This window comes from Schistocerca nitens, chromosome 3 (genome assembly GCF_023898315.1).
Source record: "Schistocerca nitens isolate TAMUIC-IGC-003100 chromosome 3, iqSchNite1.1, whole genome shotgun sequence".
Taxonomy (NCBI): domain Eukaryota; kingdom Metazoa; phylum Arthropoda; class Insecta; order Orthoptera; family Acrididae; genus Schistocerca; species Schistocerca nitens.
Window position 1 is genome coordinate 491,382,903 of NC_064616.1, and position 21,502 is coordinate 491,404,404.

The following is a 21,502-nucleotide window of genomic DNA, read 5'->3' on the forward strand; positions in this document are numbered from 1 at the left end:
TGCTGGGGCCATCAGTCACCTAGAACTTAGAACTAATTAAACGTAACTAACCTAAGGACATCACACACATCCATGCCCGAGGCAGGATTCGAACCTGTGACCGTAGCGGTCGCTCGGCTCAAGACTGTAGCGCGTAGAACCGCACGGCCACTCCGGGTGGCTGACGAGCCAGTTGCTCGGCCACCATTGATCAGACGTTTTCAATTGGTGAGAGATCTGAAGAATGTGCTGACCAGAGCAGCAGTTGAACATTTATTTTCTGTATCCATAAAGGCCCGTACAGGACCTGCAACATGCGGTCGTGCATTATCCTGCTGAAATGTAGGGTTTCGCAGGGATCGAATGAAGGTTAGAGCCACAGGTCGTAACACATCTGAAATGTAACGTCCGCTGTTCAGAGTGTCGTCAGTGCGAACAAGAGGTGACCGAGACGTGTAACCAATGGCACCCCATACCATCACGCCGGGTGATACGCCAGTATGGCGATGACGAATACACGCTTCCAATGTGCGTTCACCGCGATTTCGCCAAACACGGATGCGACCATCATGATGCTGTAAACAGAATCTGGATTCATCCGAAAAAATTACGTTTTGCCATTCGTGCACCCAGGTTCGTCGTTGAGAACACCATCGCAGGTGCTCCTGTGTGTGATGCAGCGTCAAGGGTAACCGCAGCCATGGTCTCCGAGCTGATAGTCCATTCTGCTGCAAACGTCGTCGAACTGTTCGTGCAATTGGTTGTTGTCTTGCAAACGTCCCCATCTGTTGACTCTGGGATCGAGACGTGGCTGCACGATCCGTTACAGCCATGCGGATAAGATGCCTGTCATCTCGACTGCTAGTAATACGAGGCCCTTGGGATCCAGCACGACGTTCCGTATAACCCTCCTGAACCCACCGATTCCGTATTCTGCTAACAGTCATTGGATCTCGACCAACGCGAGCTGCAGTGTCGTGATATGATAAACTGCAATCGCGATAGGCTACAATCCGACCTTTATCAAAGTCGAAACGTGATGGTACGCATTTCTCCTCCTTACACGAGTTATCACAACAACGTTTCACCAGGCACGCCGGTCAACTTCTGTTTGTGTATGAGAAATCGGTTGGAAACTTTCCTCATGTCAGCACGTTGTAGGTGTCGCCACTTGCGCCAACCTTGTGTGAATGCTCTGAAAAGCTAATCATTTGCATATCACAGCATATTCTTCCTGTCGGTTAAAATTCGCGTCTGTAGCACGTCATCTTCGTGGTGTAGCAATTTTAATGGCCAGTAGAGTACAACCGAGTAGATTCGTGCAAAAACAGAATTACGATTCATTAAAGTTTCTTTTCCTTGAAGTAAAGTTTGTAATTATGTATTGTAATAATGGCATCTATGAGAGGCATACATCTGTCGAGACCTACCTTTTGTTTCCAGTTTACCTTTACTCCTTACGCTTGTATTTGAATTTATACCCAAGTGGATTCACAAAAATATAACATAATTTGTATATTTTGCCTTGTATTTTAAAACAGCCCATTTTTTCTAGAAATGCTTGCACATATATGAGCAGTCGAAACATTACGATAATTTTGGTACCGATTCTTTCTTTCCGAAATTATTGAGATATTGATAAAGGTTTAGGTATTGGTATCAGTACCAAATATAGTATGATATCTGGCAATGGAACACTCAAAGGTTTGGGTCTGCACAGTGACACACCATTTTCTGCATTTCCTTTCACTACCCGGCCTCACATGAAGCTCATGTCGGCATACATGTCGTTGGTGTGGCTTCGTTCCCTTTTCAGAGGGTGGTAACAATCTCAGAAAGAGCGGGCGTGCACTCTGAACTTGCAGATGTGTGTTTTTCTCCATCAACAATTCTACGCTTCGAACTGCTGTATGGTTCAATCTTGGTGTCATCGGGTAGCTAGCGATTCATAGTGCGTTTTAGCTTGTTTCCGTTTCTAATTTACATTTCCTAATTTTTTACCATTGTTATGGAAACGTAAATATAAATGAATTCCCCAGAGGTTTTTAATGCATATACAGGGTGTTTCAAAAATGACCGGTATATTTGAAACGGCAATAAAAACTAAACGAGCAGCGATAGAAATACACCGTTTGTTGCAATATGCTTGGGACAACAGTACATTTTCAGGCAGACAAACTTTCGAAATTACAGTAGTTACAATTTTCAACAACAGATGGCGCTGCGGTCTGGGAAACTCTATAGTACGATATTTTCCACATATCCACCATGCGTAGCAATAATATGGCGTAGTCTCTGAATGAAATTACCCGAAACCTTTGACAACGTGTCTGGCGGAATGGCTTCACATGCAGATGAGATGTACTGCTTCAGCTGTTCAATTGTTTCTGGATTCTGGCGGTACACCTGGTCTTTCAAGTGTCCCCACAGAAAGACGTCACAGGGGTTCATGTCTGGCGAATAGGGAGGCCAATCCACGCCGCCTCCTGTATGTTTCGGATAGCCCAAAGCAATCACACGATCATCGAATTATTCATTCAGGAAATTAAAGACGTCGGCCGTGCGATGTGGCCGGGCACCATCTTGCATAAACCACGAGGTGTTCGCAGTGTCGTCTAAGGCAGTTTGTACCGCCACAAATTCACGAAGAATGTCCAGATAGCGTGATGCAGTAATCGTTTCGGATCTGAAAAATGGGCCAATGATTCCTTTGGAAGAAATGGCGGCCCAGACCAGTACTTTTTGAGGATGCAGGGACGATGGGACTGCAACATGGGGCTTTTTGGTTCCCCATATGCGCCAGTTCTGTTTGTTGACGAAGCCGTCCAGGTAAAAATAAGCTTCGTCAGTAAACCAAATGCTGCCCACATGCATATCGCCGTCATCAATCCTGTGCACTATATCGTTAGCGAATGTCTCTCGTGCAGCAATGGTAGCGGCGCTGAGGGGTTGCCGCGTTTGGATTTTGTATGGATAGAGGTGTAAACTCTGGCGCATGAGACGATACGTGGACGTTGGCGTCATTTGGACCGCAGCTGCAACACGGCGAACGGAAACCCGAGGCCGCTGTTGGATCACCTGCTGCACTAGCTGCGCGTTGCCCTCTGTGGTTGCCGTACGCGGTCGCCCTACCTTTCCAGCATGTTCATCCGTCACGTTCCCAGTCCGTTGAAATTTTTCAAACAGATCCTTTATTGTATCGCTTTTCGGTCCTTTGGTTACATTAAACCTCCGTTGAAAACTTCGTCTTGTTGCAACAACACTGTGTTCTAGGCGGTGGAATTCCAACACCAGAAAAATCCTCTGTTCTAAGGAATAAACCATGTTGTCTACAGCACATTTGCACGTTGTGAACAGCACACGCTTACAGCAGAAAGACGACGTACAGAATGGCGCACCCACAGACTGCGTTGTCTTCTATATCTTTCACATCACTTGCAGCGCCATCTGTTGTTGAAAATTGTAACTACTGTAATTTCGAAAGTTTGTCCGCCTGAAAATGTACTGTTGTCCCAAGCATATTGCAACAAACGGTGTATTTCTAGCGCTGCTCGTTTAGTTTTTATTGCCATTTCAAATATACCGGTCATTTTTGAAACACCCTGTATATGGCGGTCCATATAGATCTAAAAGTGTAGTGAAAAGATGTTATTCAACTGCTCATCATATAAGATGTATGATGTCAGAAGCTATGCCTGTTCATCTTTTTTTTTTTTTTTACCGAAAAATCGTTAATAGAGACGTCATCCGTCGGAGCATGCACTAGCTCTCACGTAAACATTTTTTTTTTTCAAAAAATGACAACTGGTTCTATATAGGCTTACTATCGAGTAATTAACTTGATAGAGGGAGATGATCTCATTATTGTCACACTGAAAGATACAAAATATAAAATAAGTTTTTTGATTTTATCAGCCCTGGCAATCTTAAATTAGGTGTACAAGTACCAACACATGTAATCAGACGACTCAGACATTAGTTATTGATTTACTGCATCGTTGTATTCGTTGCTGACTTCGGTGAGTGAAAGACGCGTAAGCCATATTTGGCTGCAAGATCCAAAAGGTTACTCAGCCGATTAATCCGACAGGTTTTTCTTCCTTTGAGCGACTGAGCAACTTTCGTTCAGAAAATGAGTGTTGTGTGTTCAACATTTCTGTTCAATTTAGGTGGATGAGATGAGCAATAATTGAGTGTGGTGTCGTATTGTGTTGAGAGAAACGAGTAAGGCTACATCCAATTCCGGCACGTTGCTTGCTCTTGATACATACCAATGGAGCTGCCGATCCTTACGTTTGTATCCATATGACAGATCAGCGTCAAATGTGTCAAATGCCTTCACTCCATGAAAAAATGCCCAGAAAACTGGGATTTAATCCTCAACCTTCACAAAAACTGGTTATCACGAACTTAACGCAACCAACATTCTTCCCCTTGCTGGCCGAAAACCAGCTTGCTTTGCCATTGTAATTCTTTATCTTATTAGTTTTTCATTCATGCAGTTATCAATTAGCATGCACACCTTGTTTCCCTTGTACTCTCGCCTCTTAGTTTTTCTATGCCTTGATTTTTATTTAGTTCTCTTGCAATCCTTCGTCGAGTTTGAATGACATTCTTTCAGGAGACAGTGTTTACCTCTAAGCATGACAATGTCATCAGCAAACCTAATGCTGTTTAAAAGACGCCCACTCTTCCTTGACTATAAAATGTCTAAATATAATTAACTGATTCTCAGGTAGGACGATCTTTTGCCCTATAACAGGGACTTCTCATAGCCGTGAGTTTCCTCTTGAACAAATAGAGTGCGTAACATTCTCTACCTTCCCGTGAGCGCCTTGTCGACTGCAGTCCCAGAAATATTTACTGGATTTTAGCCCTAGGTTCTGTCACGATGGAAACATTCAACAGAAATCTAATTACTGTAATTCGATCGACGTATAAGAGTTTGAACTTTCCAGAACGCATCCTAATCACTTCCTCTTACGGTCACATGAGGCTACTAATCACAGGAGGAAGGATGGTATGCTGGTATGCACATTGGGAAAACGTTTAAGGAACTAAATTGATACTAAAAGGACATTCATTCACAAAATGGAGCGTAGAACTGAACTTCGTTAACCATGTAACAGGTATAAAATCTGAACATTATGGTTTCGTATGAGTGGACTGTATTAACTGTGATTATTCACCGCGGATACGGCTAACTCAGGTACGCAACATCGACGCACGTTTGCTCACACGCAAAGGCTCAAACATTCACAGAATAACCGAAGGTAATATTTACCATATTCTAGCAAAAGTTGAGTCGACAGAACTGTCTAGTACCTCCCAGCGGAAGGATATAAGAAACTCAAACGGAATGCCGATGCATGAAGTGCAGAACAAACTTTCCCTCATCCGAACTTACTTAAATGAGAGCCAAATGATCTCTCGTGAGATCACCAAATCGCTTCTAAAACTGACTTTAAGATTATAGAAAGTTCCTAAGTCAAAAAATCTCGGCTAAATCGCATTCAAAACGCTGTTTAAGTGCAAACACGATCGGCATACAATATTTACCACTGACCAGCTTAGCAACTCTTCTGCAACTGAGTAATTCTGTACAAAATCCAACCTACCTCGCCTCCGAGCACACCGACCGAAAAAACGTGGAGAGGGCGACCTGACCAATCGACAAGAGGAATGTTTCAGTGGTACGAGACGCCTCCACGAATCAGAAGACACGAAAGACGATGCCTGTTTCCTCGTTCTCAAAATTTTTCATCATTTGAACGTTTAAAATGAAAACCAATGTGCCCCTTGCGCGTGGGTCTGAAGCAGACACTCACGGGAGTGCCTCTTAGCCCTTTGGGTCCCAGTGGTTTCTCGTGAAACCATCATTTTAGTAATGTACCAGTGTCTTTAGCAAGGGACCACGAAAGCTGTTGCAAGACAGAGGCATCTAGCGGTACACTGAGATACTTCTGCGAAAGTGGTGCATTGTAGCAGTCACTTACAGCGTTCAAAAAACAGACGGCGCGAAGATTGTGCTATGCATTATTTTTTTTTTCTTTTTTGAGTCTGCAGTACTGCTGTTATGACTGGTTTCAAAATGAAACGGTTTGCCCAGTATATAATTTTAATATAAATTTATTACATTCTGGGCTGACTTTTTCTTGTTATTTAGGACTATAATTTGCTCATGCGGACTGTGCCACGGAAAAACACGACTTTGTTTTCAAATACACTCTGAGGCAAAAAAAACGGCGCACCACGAAAGAAATTTATTTAATGGCTAGGGCCCCCGTCGGGCAGATCGTTCGCCGGGTGCCTGTCTGACAAATAGACGCCACTTCGGCGACCTGCAGTCGATGAGGATGATGGGATGATGATGAGGACAACACAGCAACCAGTCTCTGGGCGGAGAAAATTAACCGACCCAGCCAGGAATCGAACCCGTGCTCAGAGGATTGACAATCCGTCATGCTGATCATTCAGCTACGGGAGTGGACACCAAGGAAATATCTGCATGGGACGGAAATCGGTAGATGTGGTGTACGTGGTTCAAATGGCTCTGAGCACTATGGGACTTAACTTCTGAGGTCATCAGTCCCCTAGAACTTAGAACTACTTAAACCTAACTAACCTAAGGACATCACAGACATCCATGCCCGAGGCAGGATTCGAACCTGCGACGGTAGCGGTCGCGCGGTTCCAGACTGTAGCGCCTAGAACCTCTCGGCCACTCCGGCCGGCTGATGTATGTGTACAGACAAACAAATGATAACAATTTCAGAAAAAAATACATGATTCATTCAAGACAAGGAGCTTCAGAAATTGAGATAGTCAATAACGTGGATGTCCTCCTGAGGGATATCGTCCCATATTCTGTCTGACGCTTTAGGTCCTCAAAATCCCGAGCTGGTTGGAGGGCCTTAACCCATAACGCTCCAAACGTTCGCAGCTGTAGAGACATCCGGCGACGATATTGGCCAAGACAGCGTTTGGCAAGCACGAAGACAAGCAGTACATACTCTCGCCCTTCGTGGGCGGCCATTATCTTGCTGGAATGTAAGCTCAGGATGGCTTGCCGTGAACTGCAACAAAACGGGGCGTAGAATATCATCAACATACTGCTGTGCTGCCGGAGTGCCGCAGATGACAACCAAAGAGCTCTTGCTATGAAAAGAAATAGCACCCTATATCATCTCTCCTGGTTGTCGGACCGTACGGCGGGCGGCTGTCAGGATGGTATCCAACCGCTGTCCGGAGCGCCCCAGACACGCCTTCGGCCTGGACTCTCACTGACTGGAGAATTGTCTTCAGTGATGAGTTCCGCCACGAAATGAGCCTCGATGACCAGCGCAGACGTGTGTTGAGAAGACCCTGACAGCGGAGATTTACTAATTAGACTGTCACCCACCAAATGACACGACAATCTGGAATGATGGTAGGTGATGCAACTTCATTTCATAGCTGGACTCCTCTGGCTGTCATTCGTGGCACCCTTACAGCACAGTGGTACGTCGACGATATTGTACACCTCGTTTTATTGCCCTTCATGGCAGTCCACTCCGGGCTTACATTTCAGCAAGTTAATATCTGCCCGCACAAGGCGAGTTTCCTCTGCTTGTCTTCGTACTTGCGAAACACTACCATGGACAGCAAGGTCGCCAGATCACTACCCAGTTGAGAACGTTTGGAGAATTATGGGAAGGGCCCTCTAACCAGCTCGGGATTTTGACGATCTACGGCACCAGTTGGACAGAATATGGCACGATATCCCTTAGAAGAATATCCAACAGCTCTGTCAATCAATACCAAGCCGAATAACTGCTCGTCTGAGGCCATAGGTGAACCAACACGTTATTGACGTGCTCAGTTTCTGAAGTTCTTTCTCTTGAACAAATCATCCAATTTTTCTGAGATTGCAATCACCTGTTTTTCTGTACATATACGGCACATCTACCGATTTCCGTCCCATCCGAATACGTCCTTCGCTGTGCGTCTTTTTTTTTTCTAGGAGTGTGTGTGACCTGAAAGACGAGTGGTTGGAAACTGTACGTCGTAGTGGTTCCAAAGAGAAACTACCCCCTTAAAACAAATAGGTGCTCATTTTTTGCCAGTTTCTTCTTGTATTCGTTGGTTACTATAAAAATAATGGGTAATTAAGTGAAAATGTTAAAATTATATTTTTTTTCGTATTGGCGGGATTGAAACGGATGAAAAAACCCGCACATATAACGTCCCACTTGAGCGACGCCACACGCCAGCTATGAAAGTTAAGCGTACCTGCCATTCTCACGACTCTACTGCAAATCTGAGCTAAGAAAGTCGACTTGAATTCATGAAGCTGCACGCGTTTACAATTACATCTACATCTACACACATATTTAATAAGCCATCGCACGGTGCATAGCGGAGGGTACGTTGTACCACTACTCGTCATTTCCCTGTTGCATTCGAAAACAAAGTGAGGGAAAACGAATTTCTATATGCCGCCGTACGAGCCCTAATTTCTCTAATTTTATGTTCGTGGATCTTAAGCGAAATGTGCCTTGGCGGCAGTAGGATCCATATGCAGTCAGTTTCAGATACCAGTTCTCTAATTTATCTCAATAGAGTTCCTCGAAAACCATGTCGCCTTCCGTCCAGAAATTCCCAGTCAAGTTCACGGAGAATCTCCACAGTATTTGCGTGACGATGGAAACTACCAGTAACAAATTTAGCAGCCTGCCTCTGAATTACTTCCATGTCTTCCTTTAATATGACTTCGTGGGGCTCTCAAACACTCTAGCAGTACTCAAGAATGAGTCGCATTACTGTTCTGTGTGCGGTCTCCTTTACAGATGAACCACACTTTCGTAAAACTCTTCCTAAAAACCGAAGTCGACCCTCCACCTTCCCCACGACAATCCTTAAACGTTAAATGGAAAATGAAATGAGCGTTTGTCGTTATTAGCCAGGAGGCCCCTTGCGGGGCAGGTCCGGCCGCCTTGGTGCAGGTCTTATTATATTCGACGCCACCTGCGAGCCGGAGGGGGATGAAATGATAACGAAGACACCACAACACCCAGTCCCTGAGGGAAGAAAATCCCCGACCCAGTCGGGAATCGAACTGGGGCAACCTGTCACGCTGACCACTCAGCTATCGGGGCGGACTCCATTTGCAATCTTACGCCTAGATACTTAATCGTCCTCACAGTGTCAAGCAACACTCTACTAATTCTATATTGGAACATTATAAGACGGTTTTTCCTACTCATCTGCCTTACCTTACAGTTTCCTACATTGGAAACTATCTGCCATTCATCACACCAGCATAAATTTTGTCTAAACCATCTTGTATCCTACTACAGTCACTCAACGACGACACCTGACCGTACACCATAATATCATCAGCACATAGAAGCAGATCGCTGCTCACCCTGTCCGTAAGATCTTTTATGTACATAGAGAATAAGAGCGGTCCTGTCACACTCCCCTGGGGCACTCCTGACGATACCCCTGTCTCTGGTGAACACTCGCCGTCGAGGACAACGTACTGTGTCCTATTACTGAAGAAGTCTTCGAGCAACCCATATACCTGGCAACCAATTCCTTATGCTCGTACCTTCGTTAACAGTTAGCAGTGGCGCACCGTATCAAGCGCTACTTGCTTCTGCTTGTTACCCTCATCCTCAGTTCGCAGGATACCATGTAAGAAAACGGCAAACTGAGTTTATCACCAAAAAATGGTTCAAATGGCTCAGAGACTATGGGACTTAGTTTCTGAGGTCATCACTCCCCTAGAACTTAGAACTACTTAAACCTAACTAACCTAAGGACATCACACACTTTCATGCCCGAGGCAGGATTCGAACCTGCGACCGTAGCAGTCGCGCGGTTCCAGACTGTAGCGCTTAGAACCGCTCGGCCACCTTTTTTTTCCACTTTCCATGTTTTTTTTATTTTGATTTTTTTTAAAGCCAAAATCAAATTTCTTTTTCCTTTAAGAACAAATTATGAGGAATAACCAAGGAAATTTTTTTTTCAAAAGAAAACAGACTCCAATTATACTGGTTTCTCCTTCCAGTAAACAAAATGAGTCCCCTCCGTCTTGTTGGCGAAGAAGCATTCTTTTGGAACAAAAAAAAAGTTTCTCAAAGCCAAAATCAAATTTCTTTTTCCTTTAAGAACAAATTATGAGGAATAATTAAGGAAACTTTTTTTTTTAATTTAGTCGTCGTGCGACTTGTTGTGAAAGACCAGTTCTTACAGGAGCTCCTGAAGTGTCTCCGCCTACAGCAGGCCAGCTCGTCCAAACGTGTCTTCTCATGGCGTAGGCGTGGGTTCTGGGTAGCAGATCTATTCAGTTCGGTTCGGTTTATACAGTTTTCAGCTTCTCAGGTCTTGGACGTTCCAGCTACTAGGTGGGTCATCGAAAGTGCTCCGTAAGAAATTGGAAAAATATTGCTTATAGCGTGGGTTGCGTATCAGGATGCAGTGTCGTTCGTTGAGGTAAGTCCAATATCCTAGCGAAGACTTGTCGCCAGAACTAAAAAGATAGCGGATCGTGTGGCCACAGATCTAATTCACAGAGTGAGTTTTGGCGGAGCGGTAGAAAGTCTTATCGGGGTACAAAAGCATGTGGACGTCGATCTGAGCCGGTGTCTGGCGAGTAAGAAACGCCAAAATTCGCCGCGCAAGTGTCCAGACGTCGAACGCTGTGCCACAGTGGAACCGGTGGATATCCGTGTCATCCACTCCACAGTGGGTGCAGAGGGATGAATCGGCGAGATGGATGCGGTGCAGACGAACTCGGTTAACTTGTTTGCCGTTCACGGTGAAGTACCACGCTGATTGAACGTCTGATTCGAGAAAACGCGCATGGATCGCCTTCCATATGTGTCGCCACACGTAGTGTGGATACTTACGTTCGATGGGGTTGGACGGGCGGCACTGTTGTAACAATTCGGACACTGTTTTCGTGAGGTACATACGTGTAAGTGGCAAGGACCGGTAGATATAACTGAACTCCAGGAAAAAACGTTGGATGTAATAAAAGGGGGTTGGAATGGTCGATATCAGTACTGGGGCGGACAAGGAGGCCGGTGCAAAGTTGTGAAGCAGGATGCTAGTAAGGCTGTGCGGGCAACGATGCCAAAGTTTTAGTTGGGAGCTGACGTATAGTGCCTTGACACGAGTCGGCACGTGGATGAGTCCCACCCCGCCACGATCTCGTGGAAGTGCAAGGGATTCATACTGCACCTTGAATAACATCCCCGAGCTGACGAAGGAGCCGAAAGCCATCAACAGTCGTCGCGCCAGGAGATTTGGGACTGGTAGTACTTGAGTCACGTGTGGTATACGGGAAGCATGATACATGTTCACGTATTGCGCGCGTTGGATAACGTCGAGAGCTCGTAGCCGGTGATCTGCGAGATTTGCTCTGATTGTCTGCAGCAAGCGTCTACCATTGATAGCCGCTGAGCGGCGCAGGTCTGCCGTGAAATCAAGTCCAAGACACCGTATGGTGGCGGCGACACTGAGGGGGGCGGCACATCTCTCCGGCAAGCCCTCACCAATGAGCAGGACCTTGGATTTTGACACGTTGAGGCAGCTCCCCGACGCTTCGCCGTAAGTCGTCACCCATGTCAGTGCTGCTCGTACTTCATCTTCACTGCGTAGATATAGTACTATGTCGTCTGCGTAGGCTGTACAACAAAAACGGTGGCCGTGCACAGCCATACCTTCCAAACATTGGCGCATGCCCTGGAGCAGGGGTTCCAAGGCGAAAGCATACAAAATCGTGGAAAGAGGGCAGCCTTGCCGCACAGATCGTGCGATGACCAGGAGTGGTGTAAGGCGACCATTGTACATGATTTTAGAGGTTGCACTACTCAACAGGCGCATAACCACTGTGACAATACCGCCAGGAAAACCCATATGCTGAAGAACTGTCCGTAAATAGAAGTGGTCAACACGGCCGAAAGCCTGGATAAAGTCCAGTGAAGCCAAGGCGCCAGGGAGACGCTGATAATGCGCTAATGCTATCATGTCTCTGTAACGGCAAAGGGCCGTACGGATGTTGTTGTCGCCTCCTAGGGAAGTCTGGTCGCAGGATGTGACGTAACGTGCGACCTTCTTGAGTCGCGATGCCAGTAGCCGTGTGAATATTTTCATGTCGCTGTTGAGCAAAGTAATTGGTCGATAGTCCTGGACCCTCGATAACCCGCGCGGTTTATGTACGGGGATAATAATGCCTTCTAGAAAGGCACTCAGGACCACTGTCATCGGTGACATCAGCTCTTGTGCGATTGTCGTCCATGTTGAAGCCAACAAATAGTGAAAATTTTTATAAAATTCGATGGGTATACCGTCGGGTCCAGGAGATCTGTTATCGGAACCCGCCTTGATAGCATCTACCACTTCATCTGTGGTTACGTCGTCTTGGAGGTCATGCACTGGATCCTCCGGAAGAGTGTTCGTCGTAAGCTGAGCGACTTCTGTGATCAGTGCTGCAGAATGCGGTACGGCTGCGTATAGCCCGGCAAAATGAGCATGGAGAGTACGACCGATGCTTTGTTGGGTGTCGTGCCGGCGCCCTTCCACATCAGTGAGGACTTGGATCAGAGCTCGTCGTCGTCGTTGTCTTTCCTGAATGAGGTGGTACATCGACGGACGTTCTTGAGGGATTCGATTAGAAGCTCGAGAACGGACTACAGTGCCTTCCAAGTGACGCCGCATGATCAAGGAGATCTGCGCCTTCGTGCGATGGCCCATCGACTGCCGGGCTGGCGCGAAAGGCATCGTCGTACAGTCACGTAGTATGGTGTAGTAGAAGTGCAGGGTATTAGTTTGCCACGCCTTTAATTCCTTCCCATAACTCATCAGAGTCTTCCTGAGAGTCGGCTTTGCACAGGAGAGCCACCATGATAAGGTGGAGTCATAGGCTTCTCGACGATGGTGGCAGCGTGCCCACGCTTCTTCGACCATACGGCGACAGTCTGAGGAGGTCAGGTGAGCGACATTGAGTTGCCACAGACCACGACTATGCCACACTCACTGTCGGGCGAGAGTGACGTCACAGAGGTACGCATCATGGTCTGAAAAGGCCAAGGGCCAGACTTCTGCATGACGTGTGCCATCATCAAGGGAGCGGGTAACGTAGATGCGATCTATGCGGCTCGACGAGTGAGAGGTGTAGAACGTATAGCCCGGTTGAATTCCGTGGAGCTTCTTCCATGTGTCAACAAGTCGTAGACGGTGGATAACCACTGAGAGAGATGCACAAGGGGAATGTCGCGGGAGTTGGTCCGCGGGCTCTTGTGTCGAATTAAAATCCCCACCGAGTATCAAATCGCCCTGCGAACCGGTGAAGAGGGGTGTGACGCTTTCGGCAAAAAAAGTTTGTCGGTCATGACGGCGGCCAGTGCCGGACGGAGCGTAGATATTAATAATACGCACGTCGAACAGTGTGAGGGCCATACCTCGCGCAGTGGGGAGGTAGACGACGTCCTCTGCAGGGAGTCCGTCGCGTAGCAGGATGGCGACGCCGCTACCGGTGTCGGATGCGGGGGAAACATGGGCGTTGTATCCGGTGGGAACTAGGAAGTCAGCTACAAACGCCTCTTGTAAGAGTGCGATATCCACATCCGCAGAGTAAATAGAGTCTCTGAACATGGCCAGTTTATGGGGGGCACGAATGGTGGCAAGATTCATCGTGGCGATACGATATTGCTGTGTACGGCCATCCACAGTATTTGCAGAACGTGCGGTAGAAGTAGCCGGCAGGTGGAGACCCGCCGGTGGTGCCGCAGTGGTGATAATTACTGGCGGGGCGCCAGCCCCAGTGTCGCCATGGTGGACTCCTGTGCAGACACGCTGGCAGTCTGTTCCACTTCTTCTTCAACGTCATAAACCCAGGAAGCTGACGACGTGGACATGTGACGGTCACGTACTTCTGGAACGGGTGTTGTGGATTACGCAACATGAGTGGCAGGGGGACCGCCGTCATCATTCGTTGACAACGGCGAGGACACGTCCCGAACCGGGAGAGGAGGCGTCACAGGAGGGGCGCCTGTTGCTGCTGCATCGCGTGACTGGACGCAATGTGGGAGATCACCGTCAGACATCAGGTCGACATCTCGCGGGGCCGTCTGAGAAAGGGCGTCATCGGATGGCGTTCGTCGTCGTTTCCTGTGTTTGCGAGGCGACCGCTGTTTTCTGATGTGGCCTTCTGAATCAGAATGTGGTCGCCCGTCGTCTGACGCCGAACCCGTCTGGACAAAGGCAGACGTCGGCACGACACCGAGGTCGACGTCCATGGTTCCAACAGGAACATCGGTTTCGGTCTGCAACCCGGACGGTCCTGAAGCGAGCACTGGAGGCGACGCCGTGCTTGTGTCGTCGGAGCGTTGTGCTGCGGCGGGTGGCGTTGACGATGCTGCTGGCGCAATCGAGATTGGTACGACCGGCTCCTGTGCATCCTTGGCGTAGCTGATGGGTAAGGATGTGACCGTCGAAGCCTGGGTCTCTTCACGTAACGGCGTCTGTATTAAACGGCGGTGTAAGCATTCGGAGCGTACATGTCCCTCCTGGCCACATCCTGCGCACGTTCGTGGCTGTCCATCGTATATGACGATGGCCCTCACACCGCCAATCAGCAGGTACGATGGGACATGTTTCGTCAGCTCAATTTTTATTTGCCGGACGCCATTTAATACGGGGTAGGTCGTAAATGTTTGCCACTTCTCCGCGACGTGACCCAAGACGGTGCCATATGGTTGGAAAGCGGCAATGACCACATCCTGAGGCACCCCGAACGGGAGCTCAAACACCCGCAATGTCCGGAGACCGAATCCAGCATGGGCGACTGTCACAGCACCCATATGGCCATCAGAGTGTTTAAATTTCAGTCCGGTGGCATGACGGTGAATTATGTCATTGCAAAGTTCCTCCGTCGACATCTTGATGCAAACAACACTTCCAGTGATGGAAAAATGTATGCCGATTACGTCCTGGGGGTTCAAACGTAGATCCTCACGTATGAACTGTTCGACTTCGAAAGCTCTGGGTCGTGAATGTTCGGCCTGAAACGTTACTTTGATCGTTGCACGGCGGTACGAGTGCGCCATGGTGTACGTTAGTACTGGACTCGATAGACACAAACACCGCGACGCGGAAGTAAACACCGCCGAGAGCGGAGCGTCGGACGGCGCGCGGAGCAGCTCCGCACGCTAGCACGACTGCGAGCCGACTGTGCCACCTCAGCCGGCTGAGTTTATCACAGTGTAGATTTGTGAACAGAAGCTTTACCGTCACAATAAACTTTATTATATTATAACTGATAACATGTTCAAGAATTCTGGAGCAATCCGATGTTAAGGCTGTTGTCTCGCAATTTTGCGGGACAATTCTTTTAACCTTTTTATATACAGGGGTCACGAGCGCTTTTTTCCAGTCGCTTGGGACTTTACGCTGGGCAAGAGGCTCGCGATAAATACAAGCTAAGTAAGGGGCCAATATCACAGAGCATTGTTTGTACAACCGAAATGAGATTACATCGCGACCTGGCGACTTATTTGTTTTCAACTCTCTCAGTTGCTTCTCTAGGCGAGGGATGCCAATACTGTCCTCCAGACGGGAGTCTGTGCGACGTTCAAACGACTATATGTTTGTACGATCCTCCGGCCTGAACGACTTCTTATACGCGAAATTTAAAACTTTAGCTTTCCATTTGCTATCTTCTGTTGCCACACCAGATTGGTCAACGAGTGAGTGGACCCGCTTAGCGGTTTTACTTAAGATCTGAATTTTCTCAGGCACTCGGCTAGATCCTTTGCTAAGGCATGACGGTGATATTTGTTGTAGGATCTTTTTACAGGCCAACTAAACTCTACAACTTTTGCCTGTCGTTATTCGCGAGTTCTATGTTGATCTGGAAGTGCAAAGTCTTTTCTTCCTCAGTATTTTCCGGAGTTTGTTATTAAACCACGGTGGGGCTTTTCCGTCCTTAATCCATTTACTCAGCACACACTTCTCCAGACTGTGATTTACAATTCGTTTAAACTTTGGCTATAATTCCTCCACTTCCACTATACTGGAACTAAATTATGTCCATTCGTCGTCTAAGTGGAATGCTGGCAATTGTTTATCTGCTCTTTCCAGCAAAAATACCCTACTAGCATTTCTGATTGATTTACTAACTTCGGCAACAATCGTCGCGATGATGACGTGATGGTCACTAATCACTGTCTCTGTACTGACACCATCGATCAAACCAGTCCATTATGCACCTACAAGGTCTAAAATACTTCCGTTGGGTGTGGATTGTCGAACTAACAGCTCAAGACAGTTTCTGGAAATGTGTTGAAAAGTACTTCGCAAGACTCCCTGTCTATACCCCCTGCAACGAATCCGTAGACGTCTCAATCTCCAGTCGGTAGGTTAAAATCACCTCCACCTAACACTGCATGATCTGGGTACGTCAGCGCTACTGAACGTAGACTTACTTTGAATAACTCTAAAACTGTCACGCCGAAATCGAATGGATCGTAATGACACCCAACAATGAATCTGATTTCACTTAGATCTGTTACACGTGTCCAGATAACTTCACAGTCACATTCAAAATCGACCTCATTAGAGACAATCTTTTTGTTGACTAAATAAACACTCCCTTTCTTATGGCGTCTAATCTGTCTTTCCGATATACATTCCATGACTCGCTAAATTTTTCAGTGCTTTTTACTTCGGGTTTCAGTTAGCTCTTGGTCTCGAAAATAATTTTAGCGTAATAAATTTTCTGGTGGCCAGTAAATTCGGGAACTTTGTTATGAATACTTCGACAATTTACTGATAAACTTTCGTCAGTCACTTTTTCTGTGTGTCGACTGGTGAGTGTCTATCAGAGTACCTCAAACTACCGCCTAGCGTAAAAAAAAAAAAAAAAAAAAAAACCCTTATGCACTCCACAAGTATTCTGTTACCGAGTAGCTGCTTGCTCTGTGTAGTACACCCTTGATCTATCAAGGGGAGCCCTACAACTCTCCACCCGATAAAGTAGGTCCAGAAATCTGCAGCCAAGGCCGTCACAGAGCCAATGGAGCCTTTGGTTTGAGATCCTCGACTCGGCTCCAAACCAAAGGACCCTGATCAACTCTGGTAACAATTCTGGAAATTGTGAACGCTGCTTGCAACCCATGCAAGAGACCAGTAGCCTTCACCACCTCTGTCAACTGCCCGTGTGGACTGAGGATGGCCTCAGAACCCAAGCGACAGGCGTCATTGGTGCTGACGTGATCCTCAACTTGCAGACAACTGCACCCTGCGTGCTCGATAGCGGCAGGCAAGCCCTCCTCTACATCTCGGACGAGGCTACCTGTCAGACATACTGAGTGCACCCATTTGCTTTCTTTCCCGCCCTGAACGTTATTTCCCTAAGAGGCTCCAGAATGCGCCAAAATGTAGAAATATGTTTGTGTTACAAGAATTATGAGTGTCACATAATGATGTCATTCATCATTGATAAAATACAAGATCACTAATAACTAGGTAGGTGTGGCGAAATAAATAAAAAACATTTTACATTTTAAATTCCACGTCATTGTTGATTTAATCAGAGTTCTCACCTTAGACGTAGAATTAGTCCTTCTGCCACAATATTAATTCATCAGTCGACATCGAAGCTCTTCTCTTTGTTGACCGTGTGTATCTTCCTAAGTCGGCATCGGTTCACTTCACGAAGACGGTGGAAACCAAGGAATACAATGCTACTTTGCTTTAAATAATTTTCGTAACACTTCGATACTTCTCACTATTTTTTATTCACAAGACAATAAAACTTGCTCTGCTCGTCGCACAAACCATAATTACTAACAATATGGCTGCATTTCCGCAGACACCAAAAATTACGTCCATCCTCCACGAGGCAACAATCGAAAGTGTTCCTTAGCTCCTTGGAGTATGAAACAAAAGAGAATCCAATGTGAACTTTACAAAGATTATAATATAACATGCCTCTCAATTTATCTTTGGCGCAGCTTTTAAGATATTGTATGTCTCTGCATAGGAATGTGTCATTACAACTGCCCCCCCCTACTGTATACTGTCACTAGAAAATTTTATTTGATTGACAGGATACAGTAGTCGACCTTGCAATTGATAGGTTTGGGGGTCTTTTATTTACAAACTTCATTTTTATTGTCTCATTTTCATGGCACTGTGAATTCTTTGGTATTTCTGAGTGTGTGTCAGTTTTTTGGTATACTTATGCTAATATTTACAAACCTTAATCCTAATATACAAAGTTCTGGTTAATACTGAGAAAATGACATCATGTAGTAAAGTTTGTACAATAAAATATACAATGAATACAACGTTACATGCAAATGTCTCCTTCCTCATCAGAGGTGAAAATTAAGTCCTTGTATTGCTTTCTATATTTATTCTGGGGCGACGAGCTTTGTTCGCTATCCGCAGTGTTGAATATGGGCGTGTGATACGCACGCCTGATTGTTTGGTCGTCCGTTAGCAGGCGACGTTGGTTGAATGCGCGCGCCAGTGCACTGAATATACACCGACGTGCGGGTACCGTCGAGACGTCCGAACCTCAGTATGCGTGTGCTTTTTGTAGTTCCTTCCTGTAGACTGGATACGACGAGGTACATTGGAATATGTGCCCCGAAGAACACACCATTCTATGTGCGAGGCGGAGGACGATCCCGTCGATGCAGCTCCTGGTAAGAAGCATACCATGTCAAACTTGTATGGCATTGTCCTTTCCTTATTGTGACGCCATGGGTCGTTTGACGATACAAACTTCAATTTTCGATGTCACTTGCTTAGGCTCGCTGACACTTGCAATGTAGCACTACTTTGCACAATTTTAATTTCTACACACACCACTTTAACCGCGAGTATTGCGATCGACTTTCTTTTCACTACACTTTTTTCTTCGCATTAACCCCTTTTACCTATTGTACCGAGATTCATTTCCCTCAATACTTCTGGTCAATGTACATAAGTATTCACAAAATTGTAAGTCACGGGACTTGGCATGAAATACAAAATATATCACATACAATTGAATAACAAATAACACATACAATACATTGGTTACATTAATTACAGGAAAAAACTATCGACGAAAATTGAAAAATTTTTGACCACTCGAAGTGGCTTCTTCGTCTTGGATTTTACTGACACACACACCTTTTTCCATTAATCAGTTAGAAGGAACAAGTCCTTTGTTTTCCTTCTTGAGCTCGAGTATATGTTAAGGTTTACCTCCGTTACGTATTCTTCATACGCAACGACATGCATCAGCATGCAGAGAACACACCTGTAGCCGCTCCACTGCACCTTGGGAAGGGAATTTTCTACCTTCTACTTAGGGTAATGACAACGACTACGTGTATGCTGCGGTTTTTACGTATAAAATCTGAAAATGCACGAAATAATAATTTATATGTAGCATAAACCTAATATGTACAGTGTTTTGTGCTTAAGCACGTTCTGGTGTGCTTGTAAATCATTACCTCTAATAAAATTTCCTACATTAACATGGACATATAAACATAAAATTATGAAGTTCAGGGTGTAACTACTATTACTATGTACAGTGTTTCATAATAGAGGCACGCCCTTGTGTGCGTGTATCATCTTCAATTAAAATGCGCTTATAAGCGTCTTGTGTTATCATGGGAGAAAAAATACAGACATTTTAATGCATCGGTTGTCATGAAAATCTATGTACACGAATAATCAGACCTTCATAGCTTCCGTGCAGCATGAAATTCTGCATGACGTTTTTGTTCATAATTCATTTTATAGACGATTCCTTTGCTTACAGGTCGTCGATCACACTACTTACCTGTTTCTCGTATAGCGGCGATATCATTTTCATCCTTTGTGACTGTAAATCGTTATATGTGTGAAAGATATAATTTTGACATGATTTTTCCTTTCATGTTTCAAGTGGGTAAAGCAATTCATACCTTCCTTTTGCATACATGAGTGAAGCATCGCTAATGTTGCACTTTGTATCAGGTTTTTCGCATTTTCTCGTAAACTCGTAGAGTCTTACGGTTTTAATTAAGTTGTTTCTTGACGTTAGGTATACCTGTTTATACGAGGTTGTCTTACAGTTTAATTTTCCTTATACACTTCTACGTTGTTTAAGTTCCGTACATGTACAGAGCTTCTTTCGCCTTCCACACATTCATACATACGTTTATACACACAAAAAACATCTACCACTACAATATACACTTTGCTGGTGGGGCCCTTTTTCGGTACCCTGCACCATTCCCTCAATATTCCAAAATAATTCAGGGTGTGCTGAGCATCATCCCCTCATACTAATAATACTTACAACTAAATATTTCTTCTCACATACATAACTGCCTTACGGTCCATTAATGCGCAATCATTCCATATTTTCCTCCTTTACACTTTAGCTTTCGTACATGTAACCTCGTGTATAGCTTATATATTCTACAAAGTTGTTTGCTGAGTGCTTTAGGTGTTTCCTAACGTTAATGTGTTTCTCTCTCTATAAATCCTAGGTATTTGTTTTGAGAGCGATTCAGTTCATTACTCACGCTGCATAGATCTGTTTATTATTTTCCTATTTTCAAGCTTGTGTCATTCTTTTCCTTAGTTACAAAAATTCCCTCGTTTACCTTGTTGTTCATTCTGAAAATCGCTAGCTACTGTGTAATGTAAATGTATGCGTTATCTCTTTTCTTTCCTCTTTGCTGTTTTTTCCCTATATGTAATTGTGTGTTGTTCTCGTGTACATAGCCTTTCTTCCGGTTATATATCTGCATTATTTATTTATTTATTTATTTTCTATTTTCTTTCTCCTTCCGTACAAGCTAAGATTTTACTCAGTATAATATAATATTACAATACCGTCCATGACCAGTATGTACTTGTATGTTCACTTTTATTACGTAATACCAGCTTATAATTAAATTTTCTAAACTACTATTTACAAGACTTGTGTACCCTTTCCTTTCTTGTTTTTGAATGACTTTCGTCTCTGTGTCTCATAGTAAGAGTGGTCTCAAAACCTTTAAACGTTCCGAGCATGCGCGCTTACGTACCACGACTGGACTGTAGGCGCGGGGAAAACTCTGCATTGTTGGTGAACATTATTCGTAATAGCCACTGTTGTGGCGTAACAAGCTAGTCACGCCACACTAAGGAGGAAGCCGATTAGCACGCGTACACACACGCCGACTGGCGTCAAGTCTGGAACAGGATAAGTTATGACTACTATAAAGACAATACGTAGCTTTGGTATATACTTAACTTTTAATGCTTCCTTTGGTACATCTCTCTTGACTATACAAATGAGACTCGTAAGATACATGCACTGATACAATTGGCGCCTTGCTAAGTCGTAGCCATTAACTTAGCTGAAGGCTATTCTGTCTCTCGGCAAATGAGAGCAAAGGCTTCGTCCGTATAGTCGCTAGCAACGTCGTCGTACAACAGGGGCCGAGTTCTCGTACGTCTCTCGAGACCTGCCGTGTGGTGGCGCTCGGTCTAC